Here is a 19,637-nt window from a genome sequence, read left to right as displayed (position 1 = left end):
TACCTAGGATATTTGTATGTTCATTTAATTGTTTTTTTTTTTTTTCTTTAAGTGCAGATGATATCAAGTAGTGCCTTTCAGGCTCTAATTAGAAATACCACCAACCAGGGTGAGCATTTGGTCCTGTTAATCTGACCAGGAGATGCATTATAATTAATTTTGGCTGTATATTGCTTGTCCTGTTTGCTTCTAGCACAGAAAGGAGTGGTGTACCCACGAATGTGTTTAGTCAGGTATAGGACCTTCTTGCTGTTGCATGTGTAATCAACTTCTGCTATTAAGGCTCCTCTGGGAGCCGGTAAATGAGTAGCATATGTAATTTCTTCATTAGCATACCTGTTTACTCCCAACTGTGCTTTGAAGTAGATTGGGGCAGGCTTCCAGTCCAGCAAACTCCCATCACAGCAGTAAGTTCCAACCTTATGAAACTTAGGTAACCTACAGTTGCTTATATATGTTCTGGCCCCTGTCCATCATCAAAGGGGAATATCTTTAGAGAATACCTTTTCTCTTTTTTTTGTACTCTGTTCTCATAAAAATGATGCTTTCTGATTTTAGTCTAAATGTGGGGAGAGCTGAAGAGCATGTTTCTAGGGGTGGTGCATTGGAGGTTATCATGTGCAGTTCCACTGCAGAGTGCTTAAATTCCCTTTAGGATGGCTATCTGTGCACTACTCAGTTCAGTGCACAAAAGTGAGATCCTTACCACAGCTCCTTTCCTCACAGCCCTCCCACAGGTAAAAGTGTACTTGGAGTATATTGGTAAGTCATATATTAACTTTTAAATTGCCAGTGAACTGAATGCATGTAACATCTTTACACAGATTTCCTGAGGCAACTTTAATGTCCATGTATAATGAAAGCCCAGGGTGAATAGTGTATATGTTGAAGAAAGCCTGTTCTTTGTCTCTGACCCACAGCTCTGGCACTTCTTTCCGAAAGAATTAGGGAAGACAGTGAACCTGCTAAGCTGCCAGGCAAATTTTGAGACTTACATTTTTAAATAATTTTCCCATAAACACCCATTTCCTTATGTTTACTGCTTCTTACTCTACTCACTTTCAGAGCTCTGTAGTGTAGCAGAATTCTCAACAGAGCTCCTCCTTCAGTGCACTTGTGCTCTTTTTTTACGTTGCTCTAAATATTCTAGTAGCCACAAAGTTCTCTGTGACGCCTTTCCCTGAAAAGGCTTTACCTTCACAGACACTGTTTGCATCTGTTACAACGGCATGAAACCTTTGAGAAGGTAGCCCTGAAAGGTTTTCAGATAGTTTCTAACTGTGCTCCTGGGGCATTGGAACAACATGACTGGCTTTTTATGGCATAAATTACAGAAGTGACATGAAAACAGATGAGTTTATTAAAACAGAGTGAATCACTGATGACATTTAAGTCTAATTAAGTCAGGCTACTCAGCTTAATGATTTTGTTCCTGAGGAGGTAACTATTTTGGAATGTGTAATGTTTAACACAGACCTTCTGCAATAGGGTATTGTACCTAGGGGTGCCATTATCAGGGTCTGTAATAGCAAATGCTTTCACTGAAAAGGCTGTTCCAAGTTAAATCACGGTGAAATTTATCCCAGCCATTTGATAATGCTATCCCAAAATGTTGTCATGGTTGAATAAACAGTTGGGGGTAGGAGCAGGGCAAAGGGTATTCACAATGACAAGGTGAATCTATTTGTAGCCTGGAATAAGATGGGTAAAGCCAAAAGGTAGTTGTCATCCTCACCTATGAAAATGCCCTATTGTTTTGTTCAAAAAAATACAGAAGTGAAACATGTATTTCGGTCTCAGTAATAAAAGTACTGCAAATTGAGGGGAAAGCTGCTAGATGCTGTCCCTCTCAGTGATGTACTCCATGCATTTCAAAAGATAAACTCCTATTAAATGTTCACCAGTGCCCCGATTGGCTTTTCTTGCTTCTCTACTGGGCTGCAGCATTTCTGTCTCTATGCAGCCAAGACACACTTTTAATTAATTTTGATTTGCAGTCTTTGCCCGCAGCTTAGTAGTGCAAGGATATTTTGTTGTGTAAACTAGATATTGCTCCTCTGACATAGCTGCTGTTATACAGACAGCCTTCCTGGAAATTAAACCTTAGACTCCTTCCTTCAGCACTAATATGACTGGCTGCTTACTGCTCAGGCACTTGACTAGAAAATGCTGTTTATTTCTTCAGCAGAGTATATTTAACTAACCCTGTTATCACTGCTGGCAAGCAATGCTCAAAGGGGCCGGTACGTGCCCGTATGCCATATCTGCACTGTCTGGGACTTCCAGAAGTGATATCTCCATCTATGTATTAGACTAATAGATTGCACATAGAGCTTTTTATTCCCCTGCTATTCTGCAGTCAGGACAAAGTTGCTACTTGGCAACAAGGAAGTTCTTGACCTGGGGGGGAGTTATTTAGTTTGGGGTTTTGTTTTCTAATTTTTTGGGTGGGTTTTGCTGATGACACTAAACGTAACGGAAAGCAGAACTATAGATCTCAGTGCTTGAAATGGTTTTTGATGACTGCACAGAGCAAGAATTATATCTGTGATGTGCCTATCATCAAAGGGCACCCTTTGCAAGTCTTTCACTTGCTGAAGTGCTTCCTTGAGTCCTCTTGGCAAAGGTAGAGCAGGGTGGTATGAAAGCTCTGAAATGCTCTCTGGCAAGGCTCTTTTCTAACCACAGATTTCTGTGTAGGGTGATTGGGCATGTTCAGGTTTGTCAGTTCAAGTGTTTTAAATCTGTCATAATAAATGCAGAGAGTTACAATTACATGGACAAAACACACATACATTTTTGCATGCCCTTTGATCTGCAAGGTTATCATCTTTCCTATTTTGATTTGAACAGTATCAGTGTTTCAAATTGCTCCTCGTTACTATCGCTGTGTTACAAGAAGCAACTGCCACTGTACTCCAAAACACGAAGTGATGCACTCAGTACGTTACAAATATTAGGTTCTTACTTAGGCAATAGTGACCTATGTACAAAACCAAAACAAGATAAAAACCCCAAACCAAAATCTGCAAAAGAGACAAAATAATCCCACATGCAGATAAATAAATAATTACTAAAACCCAGATCCATTTCACTACATCTGCAATATGTTAATACAGCTATCACTTTTTTTGCTTCATGGAGAGTTGTCATCTGTTGTGTCCTTGCTTCACTGTAAAATTGCACTGGATCTGCCAAATCACACATGCAATATTAAACACCACAGGCAATGGATTCATGCACAGCAAATGTTACGTAAACTGTTGAGATAATTCTAAGTCCTAATTTATGTCACTGAACAAATCTTCTGTGTTTCTTCCTCCAGCTAACTTTGCCACTTACATGGTTTGTTTATTGTTTCAGTCAGGAACCTATGAACTATAATCCTTTCCTAAAGCCAGCAGGGCATTCTTAAATGGACCTCGCTCAGAAGAATGGACATTTATATAATTGCAGCGCATATCATTTACATATTCTATTGCCTGTAAATGCAACTCCATTGCTAGACTTTGTCCCACACAGAGAAACATACAGTGAAGGGTAATCTTCTAGCTTGATAGTCCAGGAGAGAGGCATAACCATGAATGCTTAATATAGAAATAGCCAAACTTGCAGAGGGCTGTACTGGCCAACTGCCAAGAATCCAAGCACTATACTTGATTTATATAGATATTTGCATAGTCTTATAATCTAGAATAAATTTTGCTGATATTAGCAACTTTATTGCAAGTGGAAATAAAAGTATCAATACCACTGCAATAAAAAGCTGCAGATTGTTTGTTTTGCCTTCCCTGTTGTAGATACAGCAGCTGTTTGTTGTTTTGTTGGGAATGCTTAACTTCACATTTCCTTTCATAGCAAGCTGGGTGTCTGGGACACTAGTTGGCTGCATGGCTCTAAAGGGCATAGGATGGCATCAGATACTGAGATCTGGTTTCTTCGTTTCATTTTCATGCAAGTCCTATCAAAGTGTTCTCATTATCTAAAAAGACAATGGAAAGCAAGAAGTCACAGCACTCTTCAGGATTCATGATGCTGCAGAGGCTAGACTGGTTGTCATGTTCAGACAATCATATGATAATACAGGAGGTCTCTAGTCCAACCTCCTGCTCAAATTAGGGCCAGCTATGGGATCAGACCAGGTTGCTCAGGGTTTTAACCAGTTGAGTACTGGAAATCTCCAAGGCTGGAGACTGTACAGCCTTTGTGAGCAATGTGTTCCCCTGCTTGACTGCCCTCATGAGGGGAAAAGCATTTCCTTATAGCCGGTCTGAACCTCTCTTGTTTCAATTTATGCCCATTGCCTCTTGTCCTCCCACGATGCACCACTGTGAAGAGCCTAGATTCATCTTCTTGATAGCCCCCTTGTAGCTACTGGCAGGCTGCTGTTATGTTCCCCTTCATACCTTCTCAAGGCTGAACAAGACCTGATCTCTCAACCTCTCCTCATAGAGCAAGAGTTCTTACCCCGAACCATCTTGGTGGCTCTCCGCTGAACTTGTTCCAGGTTATCTATGTCTTTCCTGTATTGAGGGGTCTAAAACTGGACACAGTATCTAAATGTGATCTAATGAGTACTGGGCACATCAGTCTACTGAGCATGTCAGTCTACTGGACGTCCTCCTTTTCGTACAGCCCAGGATGCTGTTGTCCTTCCTTGCTGCCAAGCACGCAGCTGGGTCACATTCAGCTCACTGCAAATCACAACGCCCAGGTTCTTCTCAGCAGAGCTGCTTCCCAGTCAGTCAGTTCCTGCCCCATCTTGATGCTGGGTCTCTTCCTTCCTGAGGGAAGGACTTTGGATTTCTATCTCTTGAATTTCATAAGGTTGTTGTCAGCCCATTCATTCCTCCAGTCTGTGTAGGCCCCTGTGAATGGCAGCTCTGCCCTCAAGCAGGGCTGCCCTGCTTAAGGGGGGACTGTCATCCTCCCCTCCCCTTCCAAGTTTGGTGTTATCTGCAAATTCGTCAGTGTGCCCTCCATCACATCACCTCCTCTAGGTCATTTATAATGATGTCAAATAGGATAGGTCCCAGGATTGACACCTGCAGTACTGCACTAGCCACCAGCCTCTGGGTAGTGTACGTCCCATTAATCACTATCCTCTGAGCCTAATCATCCAACCAGTTATTCACCCATCTTGTTGTTCACCCATCTAGACCATAACATCCTAACTTGGGTGCAAGAATACTGTAGGAGACAGTGTCAAAAGCCTTGCTAAAGTTGAGGTACGTGTCAGCCATTGCTCTCCTGTTTGTCCACAGATCCAGTCATTGCAGCGCAGAAGGCAATCAGATTGATCCAACATGACTTACTCTTGTTCAATCCAGACTGTTCCTAATCACTTTCTTCTCCCCAATGTACCCAGAAGTGTGTTTCAAGAGGACTTGTTTCATGGTTTTGCCAGGGAGCAAAGTGAGTTTGACTGTCTGGTTGTTCTCTGGATTCTTCTTTTGTCCTCTTCTGAAGCGAGACGCATCATTTGCCTTTCTTCAGCCATCTGGGCTCTCCCTTGATTTCCATGGCCTTTCAAAGATGATTGAGAGTGGCCCTGCCAGGATTTTAGCCAGTTTCCTGACCACCCATGAATGTAGCCTGCCAGGTACTATGGCCTTTTATGGGTCAAGTTTTCTCAAGTAATCCTCATCTTCTGCTGGTAGTTCTTATCCTTGGACCCTTTTTTCTAAACAGAGAAGCCTAGGAAATCTTGTTTGTGAGGACCGAGGCAAAGAAGACATTATCTGTGCCTGCTGTCACACACCCCATGTAACAATGGTCCCACAGTTTCCCTGTTTGTCCTTTTAGTACTAAGGGCTCTTGTTGCCCTTGATACCCCTTACAGGTGTCAACTTTAGGTAAGCTTTGGCTTTCCTAGTGTTGTCCCTGCATGCCCAGAAAATATTTCTGTATTCGTTCTTTATAGCCTGTCCCTGCTTCCACCTCCTGTATACTGCCTTTTCACACTGAAGCTTCATCTCAAGTTCCCTGCCTAGCCAAGAGAGTCTCATGAAGCATCTACTTGTCTTCCTGAATATCAGAGTGGATCATTCTTGCACTTGGAGAATGCTGTCCTTGAAGACCTGCCAGTTTCCTAGAGATCCTTGGCCCTTCAGAGCTGCCTCCCACGGGAATCCCCTGAATAAACTGAAGTCTGCTCACCTGAGGTCCACCTGAGTACTCTGCTACTGTCCTTCCTCACACCTGTCAGGATCTTGAACTTCGCTATTCCATGGCCACTGCTGCCAAAGCTACTAGTGATTACCATATCTCCAGCTAGTTCTTCCTTGTTAGTGACTAAGAGATCCAGCTGTGTGTCACCTTTGGTTGGCCCATGCTGTACTGGTTGCCTTTGGTTCCACAGACTTACTCTGTTGGGAGATTGCATCTAACTGTTTTGTTGCTTGCAGTCAACTTACAGACAAGTGTCTGAAGCCCTCAGATTTACCCAAATTGATTTTTTTCTTTCTTTGTTTGTTTTTGAAAAGATTTTTCTGTGTTATAGAGCTCTGCAACTTTGCTGTAGTTGGGTAGATGTTTAGCAGTCAGATCAGTACAGCTGTGTCCTAATGAATCCTGCCAGACCTAAATTAGATCTGTAACCAGCTGTACACAGCAGTCTCCTCTATTTGGATGCTTTACTGACCACCTTAATCCCAGGACACAGATGCAGCCCCCACGCTGCCAATAGTCATCCCTATTATAAAGTATGCTGGGTAGATTCCAGGGGCAGAAATTGAAGGCTTGGAGGAAGTATATGGGGTTTTTCTGACTTTGAAAATGGCAGTATGAGTGTCATCCAGACAGAACATTCTCTGCATCTGACTCTGAGGAGCATCCATTTTCCAAGATGCCATGCTTTGCTATTGCTTGCAGTGCCCTCTGTGGAGAAGAAAAAGCTCTGAGTAATCCCTGAACACAAAGACAGTAGAGAGTCCTCGTACAAGGTCTTGGCATTATCTGTCGAAGACAGTGGACGTCTTAAACATAGGCAAAGACTTTTAGAACTTTCTACAGTCACCAACAGACTTCCCCGATTTTCCAATAACTCATGCACCTTTACCTGCAAGAAGTTAAATGTGAAATTTTAATTCTCTTTGAATGGAAAAAGCAGAAAGAAGTTACTGCAGAGTGTCACTGGGAAGCTGGTTTGTACTGCATGACAAAGATATGATACATGTATTGTCTTTCATACAAAATCAAAAGAAGGATTTTATTTTTACTTCTAAGTGAGTAGATGATAAAAAAAAGGTGATACTGTTTGAAGTTATACTTGGAGCAACTTATGTGAAGTACATTAAATATGACCCCCTTCTTCCCTTTAATGTCGATCCATCTGCTTGATCTTGGCTCCTACATTTTCATATTTCCTTTAGATGTTCCTTAACAGCCTTCAGGTCAAAAGTGCAGATTCAGAGAGCCCTCCATGATTGGAGGATATAGAATTGTTTTGTACAATCCAGTGTTGTTTGTTAGGCATTTGGGGAAATCCATCTTTTTTGTTAAGAGTGTACAGTGAGTTGCTTGTTCCTCAGCAAAGGTTATACACCTGTATTTGCTGTCCCCTATTGCTGTGTATTTTAAGAAGAAAGAGCTGTAAGTTTGTGTTCGAAGACTGACGTATATTTATAAATATGTCAGTGACAAAAGAAGGGCCAGGGAGAATCTCCCTCCTTTGTTGGATGCAGAAGGTAACCTTGCCATGAAGGATGAGGAGAAGGCAGGGGTACTTAATGCCTTCTTTGCCTCAGTCTTTAATAGTCAAGCTAGTCATCGGCCCCTGAGCTGGGAGATGGAGATAGGATGCAGAGTGAAGTCCCAGTTGTTGAAGAGGTGGCAGTCGCTGACCTGCTCCTCCACCTGGATGCGCACAAGTCCATGGGCCCAGATGGGATCCACCTGAGGATACTGAGGGAGCTGGCAGAGGAGCTGGCCAGGCCACTCTCCATCATTTATCAGCAGTTCTGGTCAACCGGGGAGGTCCCGGATGACTGGAAGCTAGCAAACGTGACACCCCTCTACAAGAAGGGTCGGAAGGAGGATCCCGGGAACTACAGGCCTGTCAGCCTGACCTCGGTGCCAGGGAAGGTCATGGAGCAGGTCATCTTGAGTGCCATTATGCAGCAAGTGCGGGACAACCGAGGGATCAGGCCCAGCCAGCATGGGTTTATGAAAGGGAGGTCCTGTTTCACTAACCTGGTCTCCTTCTCTGACAAGGTGACCCGCTTAGTGGATGAGGGGAAGGCTGTGGATGTTGTCTACTTGGACTTTAGTAAGGCCTTTGACACAGTCTCCCACAGCATTCTCCTGGAGAAGCTGGCTGCACACGGCTTGGATGCGTGCACTCTGCGCTGGGTTAAAAACTGGCTGGACGGCCGAGCCCAGAGAGTGGTGGTAAATGGAGTCAAATCCAGTTGGCGGCCGGTCACGAGTGGTGTTCCCCAGGGCTCAGTACTGGGGCCGGTCCTGTTCAGTATCTTCACTGATGATCTGGATGAGGGGATCGAGTGCACCCTCAGTAAGTTTGCAGATGACACCAAGTTGGGTGGAAGTGTCGATCTGCTGGAGGGTAGGAAGGCCCTGCAGAGGGACCTGGACAGGCTGGATCGATGGGCCGGGGCCAACTGTATGAGGTTCAACAAGGCTCAGTGCTGGGTCCTGCACTTGGGTCACAACAACCCCATGCAACGCTACAGGCTGGGGGAGGAGTGGCTGGAGAGCTGCCTGGCGGAAAAGGACCTGGGGCTGTTGGTTGACAGCCGCCTGAACATGAGCCAGCAGTGTGCTCAGGTGGCCAAGAGGGCCAATGGCATCCTGGCCTGTACCAAGAATAGTGTGGCCAGCAGGACCAGGGAGGTGATAGTGCCCCTGTACTCAGCACTAGTGAGGCTGCACCTCGAGTACTGTGTTCAGTTTTGGGCCCCTCACTACACGAAGGACATCGAGGTGCTGGAGCGTGTCCAGAGAAGGGCAACGAAGCTGGTGAAGGGTCTAGAGCACAAGTATTATGAGGAGTGGCTGAGGGAGCTGGGGTTGTTTAGTCTGGAGAAGAGGAGGCTGAGGGGAGACCTTATTGCTCTCTGCAACTACCTGAAAGGAGGCTGTAGCGAGGTGGGGGTCGGTCTCTTCTCCCTAGTAACGAGTGATAGGACAAGAGGAAACGGCCTCAAGCTGCGCCAGGGGAGGTTTAGGTTAGACATTAGGAAAAACTTCTTCACCGAGAGGGTGGTCAAGCATTGGAACAGGCTGCCCAGGGAAGTGGTTGAGTCTCCATCCCTGGAGGTATTTAAAGAACGGATAGATAGGGTGCTCGAGGACATGGTATAGATGGACTTGGCAGTGATACGTTGATAGTTGGACTCGATGATCTTAAGGGTCTTTTCCAACCTTGACGATTCTATGATTATATGATAAGTTTGGAGTATAAAGTGAGATTGCTATCCGTGGAAATAAAAGGAAAATTGCATGTTGTAATAAAAAGATCTAACTCTTAATCTTGAAATACATATTAATTTTTTTTAAGCAACTTACCAGTATTTGTTTTTCCTTCTCTTGCTGCTCTGAGGAAAAGTAGTATATATCCTTTTCTGATAATCAGAGAAACAAGGATACAATAGTTCTGCCCACAGACAAAAAGAGTGTATTTCTCTTGCGTTTTGAAGGCAGGTGCAAGCTCACTTTGCTCAAACTGCAAGGCCCCTGGAAGTTGTATAGATTTAATAGTGTGACACTGAGCTCAGGATATGTCCTGCTGAGAAACTAATGGCTTCTACTTGGCTTGGAGCAAGAAGAGTGAGCTCCCGCTTGCTTGCAGAATACCATGTAGAAATTAACAGACAAATGAAAACTCCAGGTTTTATTATGGTTCTCAGACTACTAATATACTTTTTTTTTTCCTTTGCCGAAGTTGTGGGTTGCAGGTTGGTTCCCCACACTGCCATTGAAGAACAAGAGTGAAAAGCCAAACAAGGGAGGAGTTCGTCATGTATAGGTGAAGTTCCATTGCACTCTTGCATTAGACAGCAAACATATACTGCTGTATATAAATAAATCATAGGACCTACATAAGTGGTATGTCCAGTCCTGCATCTGCAAGGATGTTCACATCTTAGCCCATGTTAAAAACCTGTCCTTTGAGACAGACAGACAACTCAAGTCTCTGAAGATAGCAGGTACAAATTAAGGACTGCAGCAAGTAATGGATATTGAATATCTTTGGCAGAGTGTTACCATAGGGAACAGTGAACCAACAGGGAAGGTTACTGTAAGTGGAGAAAAGTAACTTGTAGAGTTGATCTGAAATGTATCCTTTGATGTGAAACAATATGTCTGCAAACCTTCTCCCTCTGCCCTTCTTATTAAGCAAACTAATAGTTTAAAAATAAAGGAAGTACTAGAACACTAATTAGTATGGTTAAGGTAACCTTCCTCTTTTCTGAAAGCAAATCCCAGTGTCCTGTTTCAGTTCATTCTGTGTCAAAACCAACCTTGGAGTTGCTGAAGTGAGAGAATTCTATAAAGGGCTAGGATAAATGCTGATAAAACTAGCACTTTTTGGAAAGAAAAAGGAGTAATTACCCATAACTTTGGGCAGTAAAGTGTAAATCCTTTGTTTATCCTCCACTGTGATAGTCTCATTATTAAAAATTGAGTCACTTGACTACGTGTAAGTACAGCATGTGGTCTATTTCTAGAATGAAGAGACCTCAGATATACATCTCATCCTTAGGATCTTATATACAGATTAATCTATCTTTGAACAAACACTTTCTAAATAGCATGGAATGCCCTTGGGGGTGGAAGGGAAAGAAGGGAAATATTCATAAAATTCAAGAAGAGGGGAAGCTATTGCATGCTTAATTACCTTTCTGTAATATTTCTCTAGGTCAACCACAAGATCTGGAGAGAGAAAGAACTGAAAACTACTATGTAGTTGGACATTCCTTTTTAATTTACAGATTCCTTGAAATTTCTCACTGGAGATACAGATCCTGTACAGCAAATCTGAACCTACTGATTCTAGACTTGCTTTGGCAGACTCCTTAGAAGTAATCTATGTCTCCTCAGGAGTCCAGAAACCACAGGTTGAAGTAGCTGAGATACTATAATTAGCAGATCCCACACTTGCTGATTTCAGCCAAGGTGGCATCTGCTAAGTACTTACTGCCCTGTAGATTACTTCAGGGAAGCATTTTGCATGATCAAATAAGGAATGAATCTAAATAATTGCCTGAACTTGTCTTTTGATTGCATCTAATACTGATGCTTCATTACTTCGAGCAAATGCTGACTCTTGTCAAAGTCTGCAAAATGGAAAGGAACAGATTAACCATGCAGCCTCTCAGCTAGGATACCAGAATTCACTATATTTATCTTTATCTCTGGGTAAATACAGCTTTGTAGACTACTTTCGTTTTCACTACCTTTCCTTTTTTTTTAAATTCAGAGTTGCATCAGTGTGGCATCTTCTTCCTTACCAAGAACCCTGAGCATGTTTGAACATCAGAGATGTCCTCCTTGCTGAGAAACTGAACTGAATATAGATGCCTAATTGTCCCTTATCCAACTGTTCATTGTCAGAATTTTCAGTGGTCACCAGCCTTTGCTCTTTTAGTGCTCCTTGTACCTTTCCCTTTTCCTTGTCCATTCTGCTATACCCTCTAAGTTATCGGCCTGTCCATAGTGTCCCTGCAGCTCCAGGTCTCCTTACCACCTGCTCCTTCTTTTGCTTTCACAGGTGCTCAAGTTAATTCTTTAGGTTCTACTTTGTAATTCTCTCCTTTGTATTTGAGTGATGTACACCCAACCACAGGTCACATCTTGCTTCTGCTTCTTCCACCACTGAATGTCTTGAAAGGGCATTTCAAGATCCAGAGAGACTGTCTGTACTGAATTATTTCCAAGAGTCTTTTCAAGTCTTTCTTAAGCAGAAGTCCCACTGCTCCCATCAAGTCCCTCTTTGAGACTTTCATTTCCTTCCCTAAGCCTTTTTGTTGCCATTCTTTCTCCAAATGTCACAAGTGTTACTGACTTCAGGAAGAAGATGGAAAGGCTCTATCACAAGCTTTTTCCATCAACTTACCTTCTTTTCTCCTAATAGCTTTTGTTGCTGGTCTTTTCCTGATCTGTTTCCTTCCCCAGTGAGGCGTGCCAGCATGACTGAACTACTTCCTTCCCCTCCTTCATTTGTCTGGTGGCTCCTTCTATTCATGTCCTAAATGCATTTTAATGTTCCATGTCCTTAAATACGTAAGAGTAATACCATAATAATCCTATTCTCTATCATCTTGAGTATCGTTAGGTGATAACCTCTAACCTTCCCCCACTTTCTACCTATCCTCATTGTTCCTTACCGGTCTGTCAGAAATGCAGCTCCTACAACCGCCTTCTCCTGCCTGACAATCAAGTCATGTTCTTGTCTCGCTGAATCTTCCCACTCTCTCTTCCATGATCAAACGCTTCATCCCAACAGTTCACCAAGCCAAATCTCTGACTTTGGTTCCTTTTGTATAGTCATCACTGCCAACGCCAGTGCTCCTTTCACTTGCTCTCCCTCATGCTTGCTTGCTGCTACATTATCTCCCAGCCTGTGGGTATCTCCTTTTTTTCATTCAAATTCTTCCTCAAAGCTCATTTCATCAGGGCCATTGTCACTACCATGCCCTCACCATTCTATTATTATTTACAGGCTCTTTAATGATAGGAGAAAATGTAGAAAGCAAAAGGAAATGGACGGAAACATTGTAAGTTGTCACTATCTCTGCATCTTCAAAAGAGTCTTTTGACATCCGTTGTTCTTCAGGATGAAGTAGGACAGTGTTTTCCTTGTAGAGCACCCCAAACGCTACTGGTGCCTAACAAATATTGGTAATAACTGTAACTGGTCCTTTCTTCTATGCAGTCACCAGGAATTGTCAATGTATAGGGGTTGTATAATCAGGCTGCTGTCTCAGGGACCTGCTGTCAGTCTCTCCATCTCCCTTGTGAGCAGCAGAGAATGACTATGTATTAATAATGAGCTATGAGATGCTTGAGATTTTCATCTCCTCACTAACGAGAGAAAGGCAAAGGAAACGTATGTAAGAGATCCTTGTCTGAAGTGAAGACCAGATGCCATTTTCATGCAGTTCTAAAACACTCTTTAGACTCTTTGCTTGTATTGTATAAGGAGCTGCTGTGGCATACGCAGTCAATATGGACAAGAAACAAAGGAGTCACTTATGTGGGACATGAATACTGTTTCCTGAGGTACTCATACTGCCAGTGGGAACCACAGTTATTCACTTGCTGGCTGAAGAAGTGGGATTCTGCTACTGACATCAGCAGAAGGGGAGTTTGATCTGCTCTTCCCATTTCAAAAGTTGGTCAAGAAAGATATTAAGCGCTTTGAAAAATGTGACTCCAGTGCTGAACAAAATAGGTTACAGAGGGTGGCTGAAGAATTAAGTCACTTTCATAAATGTGTTTTCAGCTGTAACAGAGACCAGATCATTCAGTAGTTTTCCTCTTTCAGTTTTCAACATAAACTGGGGATTTGGTGAGTGGCTTATCTGAAGACAAGGTCCTTGTTTTGCATCTTAATTCCATGGCAGGAAAATGTATACCCACGCTTCAACTCAATGTGGATTTTTAATGGCATACAAAGAACTTCCTGCACCAGATTGTAGTATATAACGGCAGCAGCTCCCTGGCGCAGTTCAGAATAGTATACAACATGTTACAGTGGAATATGGACACAATAGGATCAAATGAACTTTCAGCAAGGAGGGAACAATTACAAAGGGTCTCTGAAAGTCCATTTGTGCTACACTACAATCTTTGTTTTTTAATAAGAATACTATTAAATTACAAAACTACCATTATCTCAGATAAGGAGTTCTCTCTTGGGTTGTTTTTTTTTTTTTCGGGGGTGGGGGGTGGGTTTGTTTCTTTTTTTTTTCCCCTGAGGACTGCTACCAGCTATTCACACATTTTAGCTTATAAAGAAAGCCCGTTTCTCCACAGTCAGTCTGAATTCTCTTTTCCTAAAGAATTAAAACAGAGCAGTGCCAAAAACATTAGAAGGCTTCTTTCTGTGAAACTGCACTCCTTTTTTTTTTTTTTAACAAAACAGACTTCTGAACAGATTAGGAGTACATTTACTGGGCATATAAAAGCAGAGAATACTTAGTCTGAAGGTGTCTTCATCACATTGCTGTTGTGTTCACTTGTACCCGTAGAAAATACTCAGTTTTAGCAGCACTTCTTTACCCATTCAATACAGATCTAAACAGCCACACAAGGTGTGAGGAAGCTCTTAGGATTCAGCTTGTTGATGCTGTCTGCTGTTCATGTTGGCAGAGTTCCCAGCAGAGGTTTTATATCTGAAGGTTATCATTGCTAGCTTCGATCATATGTACAATATCTCATTCCAAAGTGAGGGACAAAACCAAATTTGTGTATAACTTCTAATGGTAAAAACTACTCCACTATCAAAAGGAGAAATTTTTTTTTTTGCAATGATTTTTTACTTTGTGAAACAAATACACTGTTACTTAGCTCTGCAAGTGAGTTTTCTAGTCTGTCGCACATGAAACCTCTTGAGACATTGAACATGTGCTTTTGCCAGTAGGTATTAACATGCTTTGCTTCCCACTCGAGCAACTATTTCCATTAGATCCTAGTACTTTAGGCAAGAAAGAGAATGTGAGAGAGACACTGAGGGAGAGCAAATTCCTCTTGAATAACACAGCTTGTTTACAAACCTTCCACAGCCTGAACTAATCCAACGGGAGGTCTCTAAATTAGCTATTGGAAAAGCATTTCAGGATGGTTTGTGTGGTGGAATGGAACTGATAATAAAAGTTGCTTGTCTGTACCCTGTGAGCTGATTAGCTCAGGAAGAGTACACACAGTGTTACAATTAGCATTCAAAGCCTATTCATCTGTACACTGGCACAGAGAACAGTCTCTGTGGGAGGCTTAACTGGGAGAATTATTCCTTCTTCTACGCTGTTTATAGTTAGTTGGGCTTTAAAGGATCTAAAGCCTTTAAAAGAGACGTGGTCTTCAGGAAATCATTGAAGATGCTAGAAACTGAAGTGCTTGGCAATTGGCAGGACTGGGAGCAACTGCTGTATTGATTGCTCTCTATCAAGCCTCACATTTTATACTGCAAGAAAATTGTTTATCAGTAACACATCTAAAATAATGTTACTAGTCAGGATTCAGTAGCCAACACAATAAAATGTGTTAAATGTGAAAATTCTTCATGCAATGTTGCAGTTGCTAATATAGATGTAAAAAACCCTAAGAAATTGAACAAATTACTGGTCCTATAGTAATATTAATGTGCCCATTTTTGCATATATAATAACAGACATTTTTAGCCCTACGTCTAAACAAGAAATTAAAATTACAGTGAATGAGGCTGAAATACTATGGAGCACCACAACTATGTGATTTCCTAACATGGGATATTGCATTAACAACACTCTTGCATGCAGTTTTATCCATACAAGGCCAAAGTCTGAACTTCTTTCTGACCATACTGTAACTGTCAGCACTAGGGAAGATTTACAGAAACCCAGAGGATACTTACACTCTTCCCCCAACCAAACGCTGCATTTGGACTCCCAGAGTCCCCTATCCCCGAGTAACATGCACAAAATAAGCTACCTTCAGACATAAGCTGCAGGCAGGGTTGGGGGACTGCCAGTCCCACGTGCAATGTTGCATTTTGATTCGTGCATCCTAGGAGCCAACGTTTTCAAGGACAGCATCTCCATGTGAGAATAGCTATGGGCCACATCAGTACTTGACAAGCTTCCCCTCAACAAAAGGAAAGACAAAAGCCTTAATGCTCTGGGGTGAAGTTGACCTAAAAACTCTCATAAAGTCCCCAAGTTAATTTGGATTTTGTTTGTCTTTTGACTTCAAAAAGGTCTTGCTTCATGTCTATTTTGTTACCGCTGCGGTTCTTTGCTCTCCAGCTACTATGTTCCTGTCGCATTGCAGGAGCCTGAGTGTTGTAAACACCTGTCCCAAGGGTTGAGAATCCATTCAGGCCATGCCTGACACCAGACAGATGTGGGAGCTAGGTCAGCCAGCTTGTCTTTCTACTTTTTGCAAGATTGCACCCTGCCTGCATTTCTTCCACTAATGCCTCACCTAATACATCTGTGAGTATTACCAGGATGATACCCTCTTTGAGACTTAGTCTCTTTCAGATTCCAACTGGTTTTAGCATTCAGAAATACACTCTGAGCTTAGTCTCAACTCTTTCTTTGTTAGCTTGCTTCTGTGTCTCAGCATCTGCTGAGATCGAGTAATTCCCTTCCTTCATTTATATTTATATTTTGAAGGTATTTATAGACTGAAGCTACGGCCCCTTGAGTTTTCTTTTCTCTAGGCTGTATTTATAGACCTTTGATAATCATCCCTCGTATTTTGTGCTTATCTTCCAATACTTACATGCAGTTTGTTAGCCATTGCATTGCTGCCTTTTTCCCCCCATGATTTTGCTCTGCATTATCCCAAAAGTGGTGATACGAGGACTCATTTTACTGTAACCTTGTTAATTGAAGGTGATGCAGCCCCAGTAGATATAATACATAATCTATCAACACTCCAGCCCTGAAAAACATTCTTAAACAGTGGCTATTTTCTTACCTTTTAGAAGCTTGTTGCTGTTTCTGCTGGTGCTTGGGGCAGGGACTGTCTGTAGCTGTCTGTACAGCGCTCAGCACAGCAGATTTCCAGTTGCCTCTGGATTCCTTTGGTGGTTCTGTAACGTGAGATAATTAGAAATAAAGGCAGCAATGACTGAAAAGTGAAGAATCAAGTGTAAAGCCAGAATCTCACCAGCTCTGCTTTCGTAAGGAACTTAATTTTCACACTGAACATTCCCAAACTGCTGTAACTGTAAGAGAGTTAGAAATGAAGGTGATAATGATATGGACTGGTGCAGATTCCCCTGAACCATATGCGAGATCAGCAATCTAGGCTCATCAATTCAGTTCAGTAGCTGTGAGAGTGCCTTGAATTATTTAGTTCACTTGTCCAGTGAGAACTCGAAACTTTTGCCAGCCACTGCACATACAATTTTTTTTCACATCAAATTTTTCCTTGTGTGCAGTTGGCATATTTTTAAACAACACACATGGTCACTCATCTTTCTGCCCTCTGACTCATTTTGAGTTCTTCTTTTTACAATTTTTCTTCTGTTTCCCCCAAATAACTCTTCTAATTTTGCCTTCAAGTTTCGGACAGAGCTTTGATCGTATCTTAATTCTTATTCTGACCTTAAAATACCTTAACTTAAGAATTTGTCTGTGTGGTAATACAAGCTAGATTCAAGAAAGAAGAATATAATCTCCCTCTTAGTTAACTGATTTAATTTTTTTAACTTCTCAGAACAAGTAAAAACTTAACTTGTTCTGAAATGTCTGAGGCTTTCATTTACCTCTGCCTAGGCTTTCCTCTGGTGAGAAGGCATTTTCTTAAACAAGTCATATCAAAAGGGAGACACTGCTGTAATTTCAAATACTGGTGAAGATCCAGCTCTTGTTCTTGTTGTCACCACTCATGAGAAGCAGTCGCAATTCAAAGGGCAGCTTCCTCTTGTGCGCTGAGATTCTTCCGTCTGTCTGCAGGGCATTGTGGATGGACCACAGACTGTCCAGACCACAGTCCATGTCTTCCTTGGGGAAGAAATCCCAAGGTGTTCCGATTGCCTGCTCTTCCTGATGAGCAGCCTGTTTGTCACTTTTACCTCAAACTTTTAGCTCAAATAAGCCCAGGATTTTATCTGCAGATAACGGGAACTTCGGCATGTAGGCTTGCTGTTGTTAGGAATGTCCTTTTCTCTTTAGCACCTACTGGCTTCTGATACTTGTAGAAAGAGCTGAGATTTACATGGACCCTTACAGAATCTAAGAGACAAGTAGCATATTAGAAGTATACCTATTTCTTAAGCACAGTTTTGAAAGGGTAACCTAGCACACAAGTAGCAAAGGTAATACGTGCTAGCTAAAAGGCTATTTTGTTTGTTTTTTCCTTTTAAGTCAAAAGACTTAACCTTTTAGATGAATAAAAAACCAATATTCAGTATCAAGAAATCTCAGGTACCCATCTGGGATATGGAGAAGAACAGAGTGAAAGCACTTGCCTTAGCAGAGGGGAGAATGGCACAGTGACGATATCATGTGCTCCTGAACCCTCATATCCCATGGGGTTTTAACTTCTTGTGCTGCCTTGGGACCCTGAGTGAGGGCTTGGGTTAGAATGCCATAAAAGTCCAATGGGGTGGGATAATTGAAAGCTTGGAAACTCATAACCAGTGATTTCAGTGACCACTATGCCTGTAAGATTAACTTACACTTTAGCGGGTAACATTTCTCCAAAAGGTTCTCTACATCATCAGATGGAATATTTTATACTAGGGTAAGTAGTTTTTAAGCCTCATTATCTAAGGCTACATTTTAAAAGTAGTGTACAAAACCATAATGGCTGTAGAGCACAATTTGTGAATACGTCATTGCTGGCAAACCTAGGGGGTGTTTGCTCAATTTTGATGTTGTTAATAGGAGCAATAAGGTAATGACATAAATAAGACCATCACTAGATGAGGAAACAAGGGGTTGTCGGCCTAGTAGGCCATAGTATAAGGAAATTTTTTTTCAAAGTTTAAAATGTTTCAAAACTTCAGAAAAAATCTTGGAATAAAAGCCTCCATTCTGCCATCACTTTGTTTGTCTCCAGAAATCTAGGATGCTGCTGTAAGAATAAGGTGGGGAGGTGCTGCATGAGGCTGCTCTGCAGTACCATAGTATCGCTGCTTACTTCTGTAGCTAAAAAAACAAAGCCCCTTTGCCCCCATATTAGTTGTTGAGAAGTGGTAACCTAAATGTAGAACAAAGGAAGTGTGCTATCACTAAGGGATTTCCAAAAGGGCATTATACTAGCGACTGTAAAAGCTGCATGTGGCAGACTGAAAAAACATACAAATCCCCCTGTTTTATGCTGTTACAGCTTTGACAGGCCCTCTCTTGGGGTGATTGCTCCTAAGATGCATTAATTCTAGCACTTCAGCTCCCCTGTTCAGTGAAATAGAGGCATGAACTGACCTTTCCAGAAGGAAAAGGTTAATGTTGAAAAACACTGATTTCAGCAATCCATCTTCTCAAGGTAACCCCAGAGTTTATGGTTTGCTTAACTATACAGTGATGTTGCTGTTCCCTTGAAAAATAACTTTCTTTCTAAAGTGATCTATGTAGCTGAACCAGTATTCCCAGTCATAAACTGTTTGAATTTTAATTGCCTGCTATCTATCTCATATGGCTTTGTCACCTGGTAGGATAGAGCAGATGTTGAGATGCATCTGCATCTGAGATGCTGCTGAGGTGGCAGCCAGAGAGACATTCTCATAAAATCTTCCTGGTAGTTCTTGCCTACGGTCATTCTGGGAGGGGCCTGACAACACTGCGATGCGTCAGGACATGACTGTCATAAATGGGATAACATGATGTCCTTATCAACTTTGCATCAGTTGTTTCAGTTACTCCAATTACATAACAGTGATGTTAATCAGACAACTGTGTCACATAAAGAACTTTCATTGGGGGTTGAATAGCAAATCTGAGCAAAGGAGAATTTGGGAT

The 19,637-nt window shown here is 42.1% G+C and overlaps 1 protein-coding gene across 1 annotated transcript in view; it reads right to left on the bottom strand.

Annotated features, from left to right (window-relative positions):
* DTNBP1 (dystrobrevin binding protein 1) overlaps window positions 1-16,665 on the bottom strand; it is a 145,772-nt gene extending 129,107 nt beyond the window's left edge. Inside the window, exon 1 of the mRNA XM_087764274.1 lies at window positions 16,648-16,665. The gene's annotated coding sequence lies outside the window, so the exon portion shown is untranslated. The remainder of the gene's footprint in view (window positions 1-16,647) is intronic.
* Between the last annotated feature and the right edge of the window lie 2,972 nt (window positions 16,666-19,637).

This window comes from Nipponia nippon, unplaced genomic scaffold (genome assembly GCF_047370975.1).
Source record: "Nipponia nippon isolate SJK-2023a ecotype South Korea unplaced genomic scaffold, ASM4737097v1 scaffold_1, whole genome shotgun sequence".
Classification (NCBI taxonomy): Eukaryota; Metazoa; Chordata; class Aves; order Pelecaniformes; family Threskiornithidae; genus Nipponia; species Nipponia nippon.
The sequence above is the reverse complement of the archived record's forward strand: the minus strand, read 5'-3'. Positions and strand labels throughout refer to the sequence as shown.